This window comes from Equus asinus, chromosome 10 (assembly GCF_041296235.1).
Source record: "Equus asinus isolate D_3611 breed Donkey chromosome 10, EquAss-T2T_v2, whole genome shotgun sequence".
NCBI classification, from domain to species: domain Eukaryota; kingdom Metazoa; phylum Chordata; class Mammalia; order Perissodactyla; family Equidae; genus Equus; species Equus asinus.
In genome coordinates this window covers 16,617,958-16,634,460 of record NC_091799.1, presented here as the reverse complement: position 1 = coordinate 16,634,460, position 16,503 = coordinate 16,617,958, and the positions used below count along the sequence as shown (strand labels likewise).

The window sequence follows — 16,503 nt, the reverse complement described above, 5'->3', positions numbered from 1 at the left end:
AGGCTGTGCCACCGCATATGCAGATAGATGCAAATGATATGCAAATGGCCCAGAATAAGCCTGAGTTTGCCAATGTCTTCTGCCAAGCAGCCACTTATGGGGTTCAGCCAGGTCTGGTCTGTGCCAGAAGCTCACATCTGGGGCCCAGAGGCCTTGGGGTGACTGTTCAGTTGCACCTCCTCCAGTAAGCTTTCCAAGACCCAGCAGGCTGCAGCCCCTTCCACGCCCCTCCCCAGGCCTGGAGCCTGCCTCCGGATTCTCTGCAAGGGTAGTACCTTCTCTCGCTCCAGACCATGAGCTCCCGAGGGCAGGGGCTCCGTCTCGCTCACCGTCGCACCCCCAGATCTGGCACCGAGCCTGACACTGAGTGGGCGCTCACGGGTTGCAGGCTGAGTGAACGCAGGAAGGCAGGATGGGGGGAGTGAGTTCATTTCCGAGTCCTCCTTGACCCAGGGGACAGGCTGAACCCTCCTCAGGAGCTTTCGGTTGTGCTGTCACCGATAATGGGTGACATTCAACATTGGTACGCTGTTACCTGTGAAGATGAAAGGGCTGAAATTTGCAAGGGACTTGCCTAATTTATGAATCAGGAAAGGCTGCACTTGGTTGATATAATGACCTCCTTACCCCTCCCTCTTTCCTTCTGCCGTCCTTTCTGGGCTGGGCCAGGGCCTGACCCAGAGGCAGTGGACAATAAATATGGTTGACGAACGAATGAATGAATGAATGAATGAGGGCCTGAATGAACAAAGGAAGTTTCAGCTAGCTTTCTAGAAACTGCCCATAAGCCACAGCCCATTCTGTCCACACCAGCCCTCAAGTTCAGCCACTGATCTCTGTCCACGTGCGGCAGCAATTCTGAATTCTTTTTGGTGTCTGTAAACTTCAGGGACCGTAGCAGACATTTTGTGCCCCATCACATCCCTCGTCCCACTTCTGATTTCAGCTGCAACAGATGGACAGCCCTGACTCCCGTGGACGAGTGCGCCACCCAAGCAGGCGCTTTTCTGCCATGGGGCTTTCCCCAAAGCCTCCTGAGCCACTAGACAGCTCAGAAGTGGGAAGCAAAGGCCCCGGGGTGACCTGCAGCGGTGGAGAGGAGCCAGTGGATAGATGCTCACTTCCCGTCTTCTGGAAGGCAGTCCTGGGAGGGTCTCCACATGCTTCTGGAGCTCCTGGTGGAAACCAGCCTCCTCTCGCCCACAGCAGAGGACGCCCCATCGCTCCTCCTCCTCCCCTGACTCGCTCTCCTGACTCCTGGAGTCACTCCCAAGTCCTAAACTCAAGTTCTGCTTTCAAGGGGCCCCAAATCAGGACAGGGGTAGCTCCCAAATCTGGTTGCACCCAGGGCTGTGCATCTCATGAATATGAGATACCTGCAAATGTAGAAAATGGATTGAGAATGGCTCATCCCCACAGCCAGAGAAACGGTTTCATCTATAAGCCAATGCCCCGTGGTCTTGGACAAGCGCTGGTTCACTCGCTCAGCACAGAATTCTTGGCCTCCTGTCTGTGCAGGATGCAGCAGACGAGGCCCCGCCCTGGCGCTGCTCACAGCCTAGTGGCGGTGTGACAAGGATACCGATGGGCGACCGGGAAGGGCTCTCTGTGAATCCTGAATCCTGAAAGCCACCCTGTTCCCCTGTGGGCACAACTGTGTCATTTACAGAGGAGGAACTGGGGCTCAGAGTGAAGGGACTTGTCTCAGGGACGGTCAGACAGCTCCTGGGTGGTACAGCAAGACCTAAACCCCCAGCATCTAAGCGGCGGCCTGCAGAGATGCCTCCTGTCCTGGAGCACGCCGCCCTGCTGGGGGCCCAGGGCGGTACAGGACGGAGGTCTGCTTGCGAGGCACGCGGCCCGGACTCTAGACCAGCCTGTCCAGTAGAAATAGGACACCAGCCACAAATGCACGTAGGCGATTTAAAATTTCCTGGTAGCCACATTAAAACAAAGTAAAAAGAAACTGGTGGCATTTATTGTAATAATATTTGTATTTAGTCTAATATATCCAAAATATTATCCTTTTGACATGTCATAAATATTTAAAATTATTAAGGAGATATTTACTTTTTTGTTTTTCATACTAAGTCTTGGAAATCTGGTGTGTGTTTTAGACTAAGGCGCATCTCAATTTGGACTGGCCACATTCCGTGTGCTTGCTAAGTGGTGACGTGTCGCTGATGGCTGCCAACTGGACAGTGCAGCCACACCACCACCACCACCACCCCCGCCCCCGGCCATGTGTGACCCCTGCCATGTGTGACCCCAGCAAAGTCCCTTCCCAGGGTTCCTTCATCAGAGGGAAAGTGCTTTGCAAACTCACCATGACTGGGGCACTAGGACCTTCCTCTCACTCATCCGCCCTGGCAGATGAGAGACCCACAGAGACAAAGTTTCGGAGGGCCACAGCTTTGGGGAGACATGCACCCAGGTCCCCTTGTGGTAAGAGATGTCTCTTCCCAAGCTTATGCCCTGGCACCCCGCCCACCCTGGAGAGGGGGACCGGAGGAGCTGGGGGAGGAGTCAGCGAGCAAATCTTTCCCTCCTGCTCAGCTCCCTCCTGCCCCTGCCCCAGGAGGAGACCCCGCAGCTCTGGGGAGGGCTAATTACAGTCCGTTTGAACCCAATGGCTGCCACCTCCCTATTAAAACGCCAGAGGCTAGTTCTGCTCCTACAGTGCAGGGCTGGGGTCTGCCACGCGGGAGGGAGGTTAAGGTGAGTTTAGCGACCCGGCTGTAACAGCTGCTTTAATTTTGTAAAATAGGAGGTCTGTGCTTGGAGCTGGTTCTGGGAGAATGCCGGCTCGCGCCTGCACGCATTAAACACGTTTATCGAGCGCCTCGGATGTTTATGCGTTACCGCGAGGATGCTGGAGATACAGACGGGAAAGGAACTGGGCCTGGCGCCGGGGAGTGCGAGTCCGGTGGACGAGGCTGGACGGCGAGCCAACAGCCCTGAAACTCCGTGCGGAGAGCTGCCAGGCGCTGGGGCCGCCACTCCGCCTGGGCCAGCGAGTTCAAAGAAGAGTGAGATGGGGCTGGTGGTCAGCTGTGTGCCTGGAGGGCAAGAGGCCTAGGAGGGTACCCACAGTAGGCTGGGGCCAGCCCAGGATGGATCTTAAATATTCTCTGAGACTCTTGCTCCAAACAGCAGGACTGCAGGAGGAACCCTGACTCTGCTGTGGCCCCTGGCAAAATCCCCAATTAGGTGGGAATGTGTCGATTCAATTCCATTTCCCCTTCCAGAGGCCTCTATTACTGCTCTGCTGTGGGGAACGCGGAGACGCACAAGACATCAGAAAACAGCAAACAGGCGGGACTTCCATTTCCAGCAGTATTGTGACTTAGACAGCAGAGAACCCGCCTGCTACAAAGTCCTCCTTGGAAATGGTGGCTAAAATATAACAAACACCCTTTTAAATGCATGGCTGAGCTTGCAGGAAAGGAGGGGCACTCCCCAGGGATCAAAACAAAGAAGCAGCTGAAAAGCAGAGCAGGAGGCAGGAGGGCTGGTGCTGTGCTGGGCGCGGGTAGGGCAGGGGCTGTGGTCTCAGCAGCCTGGGGGGTGGGCAGTGCAGTCCCTGTGGGGACAAGAAATCAGGCTTGGGGCTCCACAAAGCAGAGAGTTGAAAATGAGACCCGCCTGCGAGCCACTCTTCCATTCGCAGTGAAAAGGTGGATGAGAATAAAAATAAAAATTAAAAAACCATTCAGACGGATCACCAGGAAGCTGATCTGCCACAGCCAGGCCCTCCGGTAAGATACGGGGCTGCTCCAGGGATTCCTAACCAGAGACGTATCCTCAAGGGCTATGGGAGTTAAATTTACACCGTCGTGCTCTAGAGACCCTGAAAGCAAGAACTTAACACAAAAAGGGCTCCCTGGCTGGCGACACCCCTGGGCCCTGGGCAGAAACAATGCGAGCACCACGACCTGAACCCGGGCTGCCCAGGGTCCCGACCGACGAAGGTCCCTGCAGATGAGCTCACAGGGAAAAATCACAAAACAAGAGCCCGTCGTAAGTGAGAGTCAGTGGTGAAACCAATGGGAGGCGTGACCCTCCCAGGAACCTCGGATGGTAGATCGAGCAGATAGAGACCACAAATAGCTGTGATTAAAATGACTAAGAAGTTTGGGGAAATAGAAAAAAGAATTAAATATAATGAAAAAAAGAGCAGCCAGGGTTCCTGCTTAGAGCTAGAGATTAGACACAGGCATGTATCCCCACTCCCTCCAGAATCTCCTCCAGAACGGCACAAAAAGGAATTTTTAAAACATTACAGTGACAAAGAAAGTGGGGTAATTTTGAAATTGGAAAGCAGATTGATGAGTGGGAACTGACTTAGTGGGTGCAAAAAAAAAAAAAAATTTCCTCTCTGCCTAAGGTGGCAGTGAGGAAATTCCAGAACAAACAGAACCCCCAAGGGTCTGGAATCGAGTGCCAGGTACTTCTGGCAGCAGAGGCAAAAAGCAGATTGAACCACAGGGGATTTGTTGAAAGACAGTTTAAAGAGCAGTCAGTAACCAAGATCCCCCCACCCCCCAAGGTGACTGCCCCCACCGTATTCCCGCAGAAGACACATGGCTTATTCCCTGGAGGGGAGAACCAAGGGACTCTGTACAGGGGAAGAGCGGATCCAGCTGGGGCACGGGCATCTCTCTGAAGACAAGGGAAGTGGGAGAAGCTCTTCACTTTGAATACTGATACTACCAACTGGCAACCAGGCTTGGTGTGAGCCTCTGTGCAGGAGACTGAGAGGTAGCTCTCGGCAGATCTCAGAAGGCCTGGAGGAAAGACTTAAAGGCAGTGACATCAAGAGTCCCCCAATGAAAGAGCCCGGACAGATCAGCCTCCAGTGGGGTCCAGCGGGCAGCCAGCTCTGAGCTCTGTGCTTCCAAGCAGCCTCTGGGTGCAAAAGCCAAGGATCTCCAGGCTCATGAGGGAAGCCCCTCACCCAGAGCCAAGCAATAGCAAATGGAGAAAAAAGCAATTTGGAGGGGACTCAGATGATGATGACAAGAAGGAGGAGAAGATGCCAAAAAAAATATCATTAGTATCATCAAAGACAGAAGAGAGACAGCACACATTAAACAAGTACAGGATGTTTTTAAAAAGGAACGTTCTAAGAACAAAAAATATCTCTTGGATAGCACAAGTTAAAAGCTTAGTGGAAGGACTGGAAGATAAGGTTGCAGATGAGCAAATATTCCAGAAAACAGAGCAAAAGGACAAAGCATAGGAGAGAAAAGACATGAAAATGAGATAATCAAGATGGGAGATCTTGGGGCCGGCCCCATGGCCAAGTGGTTAAGTTCATACACTCCGCTTCGGTGGCCCAGGGTTTGGTGGGTTTGAATCCTGGGCATGGACATGGCACTGTTCATCAAGCCATGCTGAGGCAGCATCCCACATGCCACCACTAGAAGGACCCACAACTAAAAATACACAGCTATGTACCGGGGGGCTTTGGGGAGAAAAAGGAAAAATAAAATCTTTAAAAAAAACAAAAACAGGAGATCTAACATCCAAATAAGAGAAGTCCCACAAAGAACAGAGAAAATAGAAAATGGGGAGGGGGGGTGTTAAATAATCAAATAAGTTATTCAAATAAGTTTCTCTGAATTAAGTGATAAGAGTTCCCAGATTGGAAATATCCACCAAGTATCTAAAAAAATGGATGACAATATTTGCACAGTAAGACACATCCTTGTAAATTTCAGATCACTGAGAACAAATTAAAAATCACACACACACTCCCAGAGAAGGAAAAACCGGGTTAAATACAACAAATCAAGAACCGGAATGGCATCAGACTTCTCGACAGCGCCACTGGAGTTAGACCACATTGCAGCAAATGCCTTCAAAATCCTGAAAAAATTTTTTCAAACTTAGAATTCTATACCCAACCAAACCATCAATCAATTGTGAAGGTAGAAGAAAGATGTTTTCAGAAATAAGTGGGCTCAAAAAGTTTAACTCCCTTCTATTCTTTCTTGGGAATTTACTAGAGGATGTGCTCCATCGAAACAAGGTAGACCAAGAAAGAGGTTGAGGTGGGAAACCAATACATAAGAGAAACAATGGGAATCCTAAAGCTGATGAGGAAGGCAGATCCCAACAGGCCTGGAAAGCAGCCAGATGAGATTGGAACAGACCGGAAGGATCTGTGGAAAATGCTTCCAAGAGGATGCAACTGGGAGGTTGATGCACTTGGATGTATCAAGAGGCAGTTCGTGCTGCTGGGGAAGGGTTTGAGATGAATCCATGATAATTACTCAGGAAACTAAGCAAACTAATAAATAAAAACTAGACAATATTAACTACAAGGTAAACATAAGATTGTAGAAGAAAAGGAAAATAACTGTAGTGTTCTGCATGGCACAGGAGTGAAGAGGACCTATGTAATCATAATAATGTAGACTTTATTGTGATTTGACTATGCTGGAAGAATGGTGGACAGGGAGCATATGTGCAGAAGATGGAGGCAGGGTGGTGCTGATGAAAGGCAGCTAGTTCCTCATCTTCTGCTGGGGAAAGTTGGAAGATAATGCCTAAAATTGAAAGGAAAAAAAGGGATCAATAAAGCATGTTATTTAGCGATATAGAGGTAAATTCCAAAAACAGCAGTTAAAAGAATTGAAGTTGTTTGCCTCTGGGGAGCAGCAAATGGAGGAATTCAGGGACAGGGGACAGTTTTTCATAATAGCCTTGTGGACCTAGTTGATGCTTTAAGCCATATGCATGTATGCAAATGAAAATTTAAAAAACAGATGAGACAGACTGAACAGCACATTTCTCATGTACTCGTATTGCCATCTTGAATCCTTGCAGCTGCACCAGTCTATGAGAGTCTTGGCCAGTCATTCTGTCCCAAGCAATGCTGCATAGACAACTCCACACAGCACAACCTGACAGCATTTCTGCTTCTCCCGCCATGGGCTTCCTGTGGCTGCTGGTGCTTGAAATGCTGTGGGATCCACTCAATGCCCAGGCATGTGCAAGACGGTTCTACAGGATCAAGCAATCGGTCGTGATCAACATTGACCAGTGACCAGCTCAATAAGGCACCTTCATATTGGTTCTTCCACCTTTCTTTTTCTCTCACTCCAGCTTCCCTGGGACTGTACTCCCTAAACACTAGTGGCACTTCCTTTTCATCTCAGTTCTGCTTACTGAAGCTTAGAAAGTGGCTCTAGAAAGCAGACCCTTGGTTTGGAATTTGGTACTGGATTACTCACGTCACACTTAATGAAAGACCAACTGTTTTCCTGTGAAGATCAGGGACAAGGGTGTCTGCTCTCACTCCTCCTATTCAACACCGTAAGAGAATTCCTAGCCAGTGCAACAAACAAGCAAACAAGGCGTACAGCTTGGAAGGAAAGAAAGAAATCTCCTTCTATTCACACACAACATAATTATCTATATTAAAAAACCCATAAACTAATGAGTTTAGCAAGATCACGTAATATAAGTCAATATACACAAAAAAATGTATTCCTATATACTCACAATGAACAATTAGAATTGAAATTAAGAAACAGCACTGGGAAAAGTGAAATACTCAGGTATAAATCTGTATGCTGAAGACTAGAAAACACTAATGAAAGAAATTTTAAAACACCTAAATAAATGAAGAGATATACCATGTTCATGAATTGGAAGACTCAATTCTGTTAAGCTGTCAATTACCTCCAAATTGATCTACAGATTCAATCTAATCCCAAATAAAATCCTAGGAAAATTTTGGAAAAATCAATAAGCTAATTCTAAAATTTACACAGAAAGGCAAAGGGAGTAGAATAATCAAAACAATTTTTTTTTTGAGGAAGGTTAGCCCTGAGCTAACATCTGCTGTCAATCCTCCTCTTTTTGCTGAGGAAGATTGGCCCTGAGCTAACATCTGTGCCCATCTTCCTCTACTTTATATGTGGGACACCTACCACAGCATGGCGTGCCAAGCGGTGCCATGTCCACACCTGGGATCCAAACTGATGAACCCCGGGCCGCTGAAGCAGAATGTGCAAACTTAACCGCTGCACCACTGGGCTGGCCCCTAATCAAAATAACTTTTAAAAATAACAACAAGGTTTCAGGACTCACACTGCCTGAGATCAAGGCTTTCTGTAAAGCGACAGCACTCAGTGCGGAGTTGGTGAAGGGACAGACGCCTAGATCAGTGGAGCAGAGCAGAGAATCCAGAAATAGAACAACACAAATATGGCGAATTGACTTTTTGCAAAGGGGCACAGGCAAGTTAACTGAGAAAGGATCGCTGGGTTTTCTTTTTCCCCCCACAAATTGGGTTGAAAAACTTGGATAGTCATATGGAAAAAAAAAGACTGTCAATCTTTATCTCACATGTTATACAAAAACTAACTCAAAATTGATCACAGACCTAAATGATACATCTAAAACAATAAAACTTTTAGAAGAAAATATGGGGGGAAATCTCTGAGAACTTGGAATAAGCCAAGTGTTCTTAGATATGACACCAAAAGCATGGTATAGAAAGGAAAAAATTGATAACTTAGATTATATCAAAATTCAAAATTTTACTTCCGTAAAAGATACTGTTAAGAGACTAAAAAGATAAGCCACAGGTTGAGAAAAAACTTTGCCAACCACATATCCAATATAGGACTTATATCCAGAATATACAAAGAACTCTCAAAACTCAACAATAAAAAGACAAACAATACAATTTTTTAAATGGGCAAAAGATTTGAACAGTCACCTCACAAAAGAAGATGTGTGAGTGGTGAATAAGTGGATGAAAGATGCTCAATTTCATTCCTGAGTCTGAAGGGAAATTCATATTAAAACCACATGGGACACCATTACAGACTATTACAATGGCTAAATTTTAAAAAATAAACAATATCAAGTCATGTTGACAAACACTGACAAACATGTCCATAACACACCATGATCAAGTGAGGTTTATTTCAGGAAGCAAGGTGATTTAATAATTCTAAGAGATTTTTAAAAATCAACATATTTCACAATGTCGACAAAATAAAGGACCAAAATCATCTCAGTAGATGCATAAAAAGCATTCAGTAAAATTTAATATTCATTCAGAATAAAAAATCTTAACAACTAGAAATAGGCAGGAAATTTCCTTAATATGATACAATATCTAACATAAAGTACAGCAAACATCATACTTAACGGCAAAATATTGGAAGTTTTCCCCAGAGCTTAGGAGAAAGGCAAGGCTGTTCACTGTCACCACTTCTGTTCAACATTGTACAGGAGAGCCTATTCAGTGTACTAAAGCAAGAAAAGGATATTTAAAGGATAAAAATTGGACAGAAAGAACAAACCATCACTGTTCACAGACAACATGCCTGTATACACGGAAGCACTGAAAGAATTAACAAATACGTGATTACAATCAGTAAGTGAATTTAGCAAAGTTCCCGGGTGAAACGTCAACATTAAAAAAAAAAATCCATTGCCTTTCTAAATACTCGCCAATGATATCACTTACAATGCACCAGAAAACATCAAGTACTTGGGGGAAAATGAGGGACAAGATCTCTATACATAAAACTACAAAACATTACTGAGAAAAGTTAAAGGCGACCCAAATAAATATAGTGATATACTATGTTCATGGATCAGAAGACTCAATATGGGAAAGAATTACATTCTTTCCAAGTTGATCTGTGGATTCAATGTGATTCCAATAAAAATTTCAGCAAATATTTGTGGAAATTTACAAGCTGATTCTAAAATGTACAAGGAAATACAGAAGACCAATCACAGCCAAGACAATCCTAAAAAAGAACAGTTAAAAGACTCACATTATCATATATTAAGTATAAAGCAGAAGAAATTAAGCTGGTTGTGATATTGGCACAGGATAGAAAAACAGCCCCACAGAACCACAGAACAGCATAAAGGGCGCAGAAAAAGACCCATAAGTATAAGGTCACTTATTTTGTGACAAAGTTGTCCCTACAGGGCAATGGGAGGAACGTAGCTCTTTTCAATAGATGGTTCTGAGTCAAATGGATATCCATATGGGAAAAAATGAATCTTGACCCCTACCGCACCGTGTGTAGAAATAAATTTCAGTCGGATCATAGACTTGAATGTAAAAGGTAAAACAATAAGCCTTTGAGAAGGTAACATAGGAAAGAGACCTTGGACTAAGAAAAGATTTCTTAAGTAGCACACAAAAGGTTCTAATCTTGTTGTGTTTTGTTTTTGTTCTTGTTTTGAGGAAGATTAGCCCTGAGCTGATATCTGCTGCCAATCCTCCTCTTTTTGCTGAGGAAGACTGGCCCTGAGCTAACATCCATGCCCATCTTCCTCTACTTTATATATGGGACGCCTACCACAGCATGGCATGCCAAGTGGTGCCATGTCCGCACCCAGGATCCAAACCAGCAAACCCAGGGCCGCTGAAGCAGAATGTGTGCACTTAACCACTGAGCCACTGGGCCGGCCCCATAAAAGGTTCTAATCTTTAAAAAATAAGCAACAAATTAGACTTCACTGACATAAGAATTTTTGTTCATCAAAAAGAACATCAACAGGGGCTGGCCCCGTGGCCGAGTGGTTAAGTTCGCGCGCTCTGCAGCAGGCTGCCCAGGGTTTCATTGGTTCGAATCCTGGGTGCAGAAATGGCACTGCTCATCAAACCACGCTGAGGCGGCGTCCCACATGCCACAACTAGAAGGACCCACAACGAAAAATATGCAACTATGTACTGGGGGGCTTTGGGGAGAAAAAGGAAAAAATAAAATCTTAAAAAAAAAAAAGAACATCAACAGAATAAAAATGAAAATTACAGAGTGGGAGAAGATATTTGCAATACATATTTCCAACAAAGAACTCATGTCCAGAATATATGAGAAACTCCTGCAAACTAATGTGAAAAAGACAGCCTCATTTAGAAAATGGGCAAAAAGACTTGCATCAAAAAAGAGGACATCAAAAAAGAGGACATCCAAATGACCAATGCACATTGGAAAAGGTGTTCAACATCATTCGTTATCAAGAAAATGCAAGTTAAAGCCACTATGAGATACTGCACACACTAGGAATTTAAAATTTTTAATTGATAATATGGCAAGGATGCAGAGCAACTGGAACTCTCATATTCTGCTGGCTGGAGAATAAATTGGCACAAACACTTTGGAAAACAATTTGGCATAATCTACCAAAGCTGAATGTATGCATATACTTCCTAGGTATATACCCAGTAGAAATGTGTACATATATTTTACAGGACAGATATACCAATGTTCATGGCAGCCTATGAATAAATAGCCTGTCTTAGTGAATTCAGTCTGCTGTAACAGAATACTATAGACTGAGAAAATCTTAAAAGTGCCCCTGGAGGGGAAAAAAAGGTTACCACAAAGAAATGGCAAACCCATAGAATTCATAACTACAAAAGAGGCAAGAAAACAATGGAATAATACCTTCAGGGTGTTGAGGAAAATTAATTACTAACTTAGAATAATATACCTAGCTAAACCATCACTAAAGAGTGAAAGCTAAATGAAAACTTTTTCAAACTTACAAAATTCAAGAATTTTTCATCCCCCAAACTCTTGGTGAAAAACTCCTAAGGGATGTTCTCTGCCAAGAAGAAATATAAACCAAAAGGGAAAGAGTACTGAGAAGTAACCGTGAACAAATACATTGGCGAATGATACTGGTACTGCTAATTATTATGTTAGGATAGAGGTTTGGCTGATCTGACAGAGACCCAGTGTGCCAGTGGCTCACCAAGATAGAGCTTGATTTCTCCCCAAGTAACAGTCTGGGCATGAGTAGCTCATGTAACAGCTTCATGGTGTTCAGGACACAGCCTCCTTAGGTGTTTGTCATTCCACGATCCCTGTGGTGTTGCTCTTGTGCCCAGAGCAAGATGGCGCTCCACTGAATCCACCTTCCCATTAGTAGAAACAGAGAAAGGGAAAGACACCCTGTTTCCTTTTAACAGCATCATCTGTAAGTTGCACATCCATCACTCCCACTTGCACCCAACTGGATCTCCACATGGAAAAATAATGAGCCTCAATCCTTACCTCACACCTCACACAAAAACTAAATTGAAATGGATCATTGATCGAAGTTTAAAACGTAGACTAATGAAACTGCTGGAAGAAAATCTAGGAGAAAATCTTCTCAACCTTGGGGAAAGCGGATTTCTTAAACACATGAAAGTACAAACTGTAGGAGAGAAAATGGATAACTTTGACTCCATCAGTTTTAAAAAGCTTTTACCCTTCTAAAGACATCACTGAGAAAATGAAAAGACAAGCCCCAGACTGGGAGAAAATACGCACAACACAAATCTGACGAAAGGCTGGCGTCTGAAATATTTAAACAGCTACAACTCAATAAGAAAAAGGCAAATAACCCAATTAAAAGATTTGAACAAAGCCAGCCCTGATGGCCTAGTGGTTGAAGTTCGACACTCTCCACTTTAGTGACCTGGGTTCGGTTCCCAGGCGTGGAACCACACCACTCGTCTGTCAGTGGCCATGCTGTGGTGGTGGCTCACAGGGAAGAACTAGAAGGACCTACAGCTAGAATATACCAGGATGCACTGGGGCTTTGGGGAGGAAAAAACAAAGAAGATTGACAACAGATGTTAGTTCAGGGTGAATCTTTCCCAGCAAAAAAAAAAAAAAATGATTTGAACAGATACTGCACAAAAGAAGATATATGAATTTTTCATTGCATATTATCTCATCCATATATTATTTCATCCATAGGAAAATACGTATATTTTTTCATCCACATGAAAGAATGCTCAATATCATTAGTCATTAGGGAAATGTAAACTAAAACCCACAATGGGGGCCAAACCCATGGCCTAGTGGTTAAGTTCATCACGTTCCACTTCAGTGGCTCCCAGGTGCGAGCTGTACCACTCATCAGTGGCCATGCTGAGGCAGCGACCCATATACAAAATAGAGGAAGACTGGCACAGACGTTAGCTCAGGGCGAAACTTCCTCAAGCAAAAAGAGGAAGATTGGCAGCAGATGTTAGCTCAGGGTGATTTTTCTTCAGCAAAAAACAAAACAACCCACAACAAAATAGCGCTTCACATTACTAGAAAGGCTAGATTTAAAAAGACCGACCATACGAAGTGTTGGAGAGGACATGGAACAACTGGAACCCTCAGACAATACTGAGCAGGATGCAACGTGCCACAACCACGTGCGGCAGTTTCTTATAAACTTACTTACTCCTGCCGCACGCCCAGCCAGTCCGCTCTTCGGCATTTATTTACCCAAGAGAAATGCAAACGTGTCCACACAAAGACTTGTACACCAACGTTCACAGTGGCCTTTCCACGACAGCCCCAACCTAGAAACAGCCCAAATGTCCTCCAACAGGGGACTGCATAAAGAAAAATGACGCCTCCACACAAGGGAACAGCACCCAGGAATGAAAGGAACAAACCGGCAAACTACCGACACACACGATAACATGGATGACTCTCGAAAATGTTATGCTGAGTGACAGGAGCCAGACCCAAAACAGCACATCCTGTGTAAGTCCATTTATGTGAAATCTGGGGAAAGGCAAAATTAATCTAAAGTGAAAGAAAGCAAAAAATCAGCTGTTTGCTATCTTCTTTTCGGTGATGTTTACATGGATATATTCACTTATCAAAACTCATCGAAATTGTACATGGATTATATGTAAATTAGATATTGATAAAACTGATATTAAAAAAGAACAAGGAAGTGGGGAGGGGAATACAGAGGATACTGAATGTTCCAGTGCTTGTCTCCTGCTGAGGACAGAGGTACCCATAACTTCAGACACGTGGTAATGGAGCAGCCGCAGGCCACATGTGGCTCCTGAGCAGTGGAGACGGGGCTGGTCCGAGCTGAGATGAGCTGTAAGTGTAAAATACACAGCAGATTTCAAGAGTTAGCACAGAAAATGTAAATATCTCATTAATAATTTTACATTGATTAATACTATTTTTGATGTATGTTAAATAAAACATATTACTAAAATTCATTTCACCTGTTTCTTTTTACTTTTCACTGTGACTAGTAGAAAATATAAAATGATTCATGTGACTCATATTATATTTCTATTAGACTGTGCTGCTTTAGACATTGGGCATAGGAAAATATACTTCTAGGTAGCAATGTTAAAAATTTAAGGGCAACCCATTAAACAATAGAAATACATCCACAGTTTCTAAACTATCAAAGAAAAAAGAGGAAGAAAGAAAACTATAAATTTAACAGATGACAGAACATAAGAAGTAATAATTTTAAGAGTCAGGGTAAATAGATCAAGAAAATAAAATGGTAGAGGTAAGTCAAAATATATCAACAATCATTATAAATGTTAATTGAGCTCATTTGTCTGTTAAAAGACAGAGGATGTCATCTTGGATCAAAACAAACAAAACAAAACACAATATCATGCCGGTTAGGAGACATGCTCTAAAGCGAAAGAAAAAAGAAAGGCTGGAAATAAAATGATGGAAAAAGATACAGGAGGCAAATGCTAACCAAACAAAAGCCAATATGCTAATACTAATATCAGACAAAATACACTTTAGGCCAAGAAATACTAACTGAGATAAAGGGGGCCACTATAGGATGATTAAAATAAGAACCCACCAAAAAGGCCCAACAATAATAAGCTTTTTATACCTAACTCCATAGCCGCAAAATAAGGAAAGCAAAAACTGGAAGAATTACTCCAAAAAACTGAGAAGTCCATGAAAGGAATGGGGGATTCTAATACTCCCCAGAAACGAATAGATCAAGCAGAAAAAAATCTAAAGATCTGAAAGATTTGAACGACAGAATTAACAAGCCTGATGGGGTGGTGAGCACACACAGAGGCCGGCATGAACTTACGCACCTGCTCCGACAAGGAAGACACACCTGTGTTCCTCCCACAATTCCCATGCTGAAGCCCTAGCCCCCAGGACCTCAGAGGGTGACTGAGTTTGGAGAAGCAGCCTTTAAAGAGGTGGTTAAGTTAAAAGGCGGCCTTTCGGGTGAGCCCTAAGCCGATCCCAAGAAGAGGAAATTTGGACACCCCAAGAGTCACCAGGGTGCCACACAGAGGAGGGGCCCTGGGAGGACGCAGCAAGAAGGCGGTGGTCTGCAAGCCACGGAGAGAGGCTCCGCAGAAACCACCCCTGCCCACCACGCGCCGGTCTGGGACTTCCAGCCTCCAGACCCGCGAGAAAATAAACCTCTGTGGTTTAAGCGCCCGCTCGGTGGTGCTTTGTTACGGCGGCCCTGGCAAACCGATACAGCGCATGACCGTCAGGCACATGTGGAACATTTATAAAAACCGCCCTTCTGTCAGGTCATATGTGAAAGCCTAAACAAACGTCAGAGTTGAGGTAAAGCAGGCCACATCCTCTACCCACCATGCAGCAAAATTAGACGTCGACGACGATTACCAAGGCAGATTAAAACCAGCAACAGTTACATCTTTGACAATTAAAAAGCACACTCCTCAGTGACTCATAGGTCCAAGAGGAAATTGTTGTAGGAACATTTCTGTCCTAGTCCTGATGTTTCCATCCACGTGGAGGGAGCTGAATTAGAGTAACACTCCCAGTCTTTCTTCCTTTTGCATCCTCGGATCCAAAGAGGAAGAGAGTGACTTGGCCGATTGGTCCCTCCCGGGGCGGGGGTGGGGGAATAAAATGGCCTTGCCTGACTTACCAAGGCTGGAGTGAGCTGCCTGCAGGCAGCGGTCCTTCTCTGTTCCCCACCCACCTCCCACAGCATCACAGGGACTGGGGTGGAGGCTGCCACGTCCCCATTTTCAGTATTAGGGAGCCCACTTGCCTGTCACATCCACCCTCATCCTCCAACCTTGTCTTTATCAGTTAAAAATAAACAAAAGATGATCCCGGGCCCCCACTCTTCATCTTATCTCAGTTCAGAATCCAGGGGAGGAAAGGGAAATGATTTCCTGAGCCCCCTCAAAGACACAGACAGAAATCACAGTGGGAATTACAAAATATGTGGTACTGAGGATAAATGCAAAATAAAATTTGTAGAATGGAACTAAAATGACATTTATCGAGAAATATGTAGTCTTAAGTGCCTTTACTCTAAAACAAGAATGATTTAAACATTCATGAGTAGAGCTCTGACTAACTAAAGACGCTTTAAAAAAAAAAAACAGTGGAAAGAAGTAAACAATAAAGATAAGAGCAGAAATGAAAAGGAAATCAACAATCACAAAAATGGTCAACAAAGCCAAAAGCTGTTTCTTTGAAGAGACAATAAGATAGACAAACATCTAGCAAGATTAATGAAGGAAAAGAAGAATAAAGGCATAAATATCTAATATTAAGAATGAAAGGAATATGAAACTACAGATACAGTAGAAGTTTTAAGAATTATAAGAGAATCCCAGGACCAACTTTATGCTACTATATATGAAAATATATGAAATTGAGGATTTCTAGAAAAATCTTGATGATCAAAGTTTACTCAAGAAGAAGAAAAAAACTAAATAAG

The 16,503-nt window shown here is 44.1% G+C and overlaps 1 long non-coding RNA gene across 6 annotated transcripts in view; it reads right to left on the bottom strand.

Annotated features, from left to right (window-relative positions):
• Positions 1 to 260: 260 nt before the first annotated feature.
• LOC106845409 (uncharacterized) overlaps positions 261 to 16,503 on the bottom strand; it is a 44,470-nt gene continuing 28,227 nt past the window's right edge. For 5 of the 6 annotated variants that reach the window (XR_011506195.1, XR_011506194.1, XR_006533099.2 and 2 more), the window contains one exon: positions 6,561 to 13,884. This is a non-coding gene — a long non-coding RNA (uncharacterized lncRNA). The other variant, XR_011506196.1, reaches the window with a different exon arrangement.